Raw genomic sequence first — 3713 nt, 5'->3', positions numbered from 1 at the left:
TCTCCAATTCAAAAAGTCCGTTGGCTATGTTTACTGCCTTCTGCTGTGTGTATCTCCTATACACATGCTATTATTAGCTGCACTGTACATTCAGTGTATACCTTGTACACACTGTATGTAGGTCATGCTGTGTTCTAGAGTTAATGTGTTGTGTTGCACAGATTCGCTCTATACACATAGTCATTGAAACCAACTCCCAATTATTTTCAAACTTTGGTTTACATCTCCAAGGTTTTAAAATTGATCCTGTAGATATAATACTTTGAAACTTTCGGGATGGTAATTTTGCACTAAAAATCTAATGTTTAGCCCATTTTCAAGAACCAAAATGAGAATTTTTCAAATCAGAACAAAGTGAAATGATCCCTTTAAGATTTACACGTACGTCAATTCCCATTTTGGCTAGTTAGGCAGAATGGCGTAAACTCTCATGTGCATTGTACATTTTGTCTAGAATGCACTTGAACCGACCCCTATTACATTTTATATGACACCTAGATAGATCCTTGTGATTTTATTGGTTGTTTGATATCGATCATTCAGCCCATTGTGCAATGACGTCATCAACCGTGCAATTTTGGATCCATACGATTTTGCCCATTGCACTCGCGCACCGAGACTGCAGCTGCAGGCACCAGCCGTGCGCATGTTGTAATGACGTAACAATCAACAGACCAAACTCGCACTGCTGCAGTTTTGCATCAAAATTTATGAATTTCATCTGAAAAAAAAATTTTTTTAGGTGTCATATACATGTAAACCAAATGATGATTTTTTTTCATTCGTGCAATGGACAGAATACTTCATTCTGTGAAAGATGAAATAATGATCCATTCAACTCTGCTACGCCTCATTGAATGGATCATTTTCATCTTTCACCTCATGAATTATTCTGTCCATTGCACTCATACGAGTAGGAGAAACATTCATTATTTGTAATAGTATGTCACTCACACAGGAACTTGAGATCATCAGACACGCACAATGTACCACCCCTCTGCCAGCCAGGCAAATAAAAAACTACAAAATCACAATTTCTTTGATATACATGTACTTGAAATTTACATTCAACAATGGCACTTAACATTTTTATATGAGATTAAAAACTTGACCAGTATTTTTATTGGGAGATTGGGAGAATTTTTTTAATGAAGTGAATAGTGTTTTTTTTTTAATTGGCAGGCAGGGAGATGCTGGTATAATGATTTTACAGTGGAAAATATTGACATACTTGAAGTCAATTTTGGTTGTCAGTTTCAGATGCTGATATGCTTTTACAGTGGAAAATATTGACATAATTTGAAATCAGTTTTGGATGTCAGTTTCAGATGTTGATCTAATGCTCTTACTTTATTATACAGTCTTAGAACATTGATCAGTTTGAAATTACATGTAGTTTTGGTTCACAACTTAATTTTTTCTCAATTGACAATCATATTAAAAAGTCTTCATTTTATCAGATAGAAACTTCTTTGAAATCATTGCAAATATTAATTGAAACTTTGTAGTAACATGAGCAACTCAATCGGTGCTTTCTGTTGTAACACTCATTAGCTATCAGTTTCATATTTGTAATCGATTTCAAGGTTTATGATTTAATTTTGGACCTAAAATTGACTTGAAATTAAATACTTGTTTGCTGCAATGCACCCTGACCCTTTATCACAAGTTATTTTTTTATTTTTTTCCTTCACAATGATCACTTCTTACTGTGTAATGGGAAGTCATTTTCACTGATTTTAAAAATTCTTAATGATAAATTTCTATATCAAATCTCTTTGTTGACTGTGTTGGAAAACCACATTCAGAAATGTCATTTTTAATCAAAAAAGGTTTTAAAGTATTATTTGTATGTGAAAAGCAATTCTTTTGAAATATAATCATTGAAAGCAAGATGTCCAGTGACATTGTCATTCATTTAGAGGCATGTAGATTGTTTATGGTTTTAAGCGTATGAGTGAAATCTTTTTTGACCCAAAACGAATGAGTTCGAATTTACAAAGGTGGTGTTGAATCCATGCTTTGAATAAGATTTCATGCATTAATTATGCTTTACTTTTATACCAAGAATATTGAGAAATTATAGTGAATGCCTGTTTTTGTCATGTGCTACGACATCCTATGACTTCTACATGTATAGTTTGAATCCACTGATCGTGATTTGTGTAAATTAATTTTGAATGAATTGTGGGCTCATTAATTAAAAGTAGCTCATAACTTTTCAATAAATGTAAATTTAGCAATGTGACAGAGCTTGCTGGACCCTGTGCCATAAAGCTTAGTGATTGATTATGGGTTGATTTCTATGATTGATTGCATAAATTATTGTGTACAATAAATCGTAATATCAGTCCCACAATCGATTGCTAAGCTTTATGTCATTGGGCCTTGGATGTACTCGAAGAGTACATTGTAACGTACAGCTTAGCTATTGATCGTAGGTTGATTCCTATAAGTGATTGCATTTATTATTGTGTGCAATCAATCGTAAATATCAGTCCTGCAATCGATTGCTAAGCTTTATGTTATTGGGCCTTGGATGTACTTGAAATGTACACTATAAACATAGAGCTTAAAGATTGATCATGGGTTGATTTCTACTATTAATTGCATTGATTTTTGTGTACTATCAATCGTAAATATCAATCCCACAATCAATTGCTAAGCTTCTTGTTACAGGGTCCTTATCAAAGTTAATCAAACACTTTTTAATATACATGCTAAATGAAGCAAAATTAATGCATGACTCCACAAACTAAGGCCTCTTACTACCTTGGTAAATTCGGGGCATGAGATGAGTAGACTATATTCTTTTCCTTTTATTATCTATCTATTTAAATGTCCGTAGACTGCTTCTAGTGTCGTATTGTGTATATTATTGTATTATAAAAGAAAGATCAATTGCGCCAGGTACTGTAGTATGAACGAGCAAAAGTTATACTGTTGATTTGAAATATTTTTTGGATAATTAGGGTATGACGAGGGTGCCTTTATTTTATGTGTGATACGTTGTAAAGGCTGTCTAGCACACAATACCCATGTTGCAACATTCTGGTTTTTAGCTGATATTTAATGTATGTTCTTTAACCCATAAAACCTGCTGCACATGACTCAATCCGACTATGTTGTGATTATTGAATAACATTTTGCTTTAATATCAAAATTCAAAGAAGTAAAATGATTTCATTTGAAGTTGACGATGCTAGGAACACTAATATCATAATTCTTCTTTGATGCAAGCCTTGTGGTTTGCTATATGTATCATCTTCACTTCAGGGTGAACTTCCCCATTAACTCCAATTAAAAGCTATAATGATTACAGTAACTAAACTGTTGTTGCTTCCGGTATCTTAACTGCCATCGAAACCATCTTTCTGTTTTCTGTGCGTTGGTGCAATTAGGCCTGTCAAAACATACATTTTTGTTGATAAACTAGCGGGTACTGTTTCAGTTTCTGTGAATAGGAGGATGGGAGGGGGATGTTTTGAAGACATTTTAAATTCATACAGTATGTGAATCTCACATTGTCTTCTAATAGTGAACGGTCAGAATCCATAAAGAAATCGAACATCAAAATAGATTACATGCCATGATTTGGACATTGAATGCTACCAAAGGATATTTTTCTTTTCAGTACCGTTCTATCTTTCCAGGCAGGCGGACATAAGAAATATGCTTAATATTTAATTTTATGGTAATATCTTTGTGCATGT

Source organism: Lytechinus variegatus, chromosome 13 (genome assembly GCF_018143015.1).
Source record: "Lytechinus variegatus isolate NC3 chromosome 13, Lvar_3.0, whole genome shotgun sequence".
Lineage (NCBI taxonomy): Eukaryota > Metazoa > Echinodermata > Echinoidea > Temnopleuroida > Toxopneustidae > Lytechinus > Lytechinus variegatus.
Note: the sequence above shows the minus strand (reverse complement) of the source record.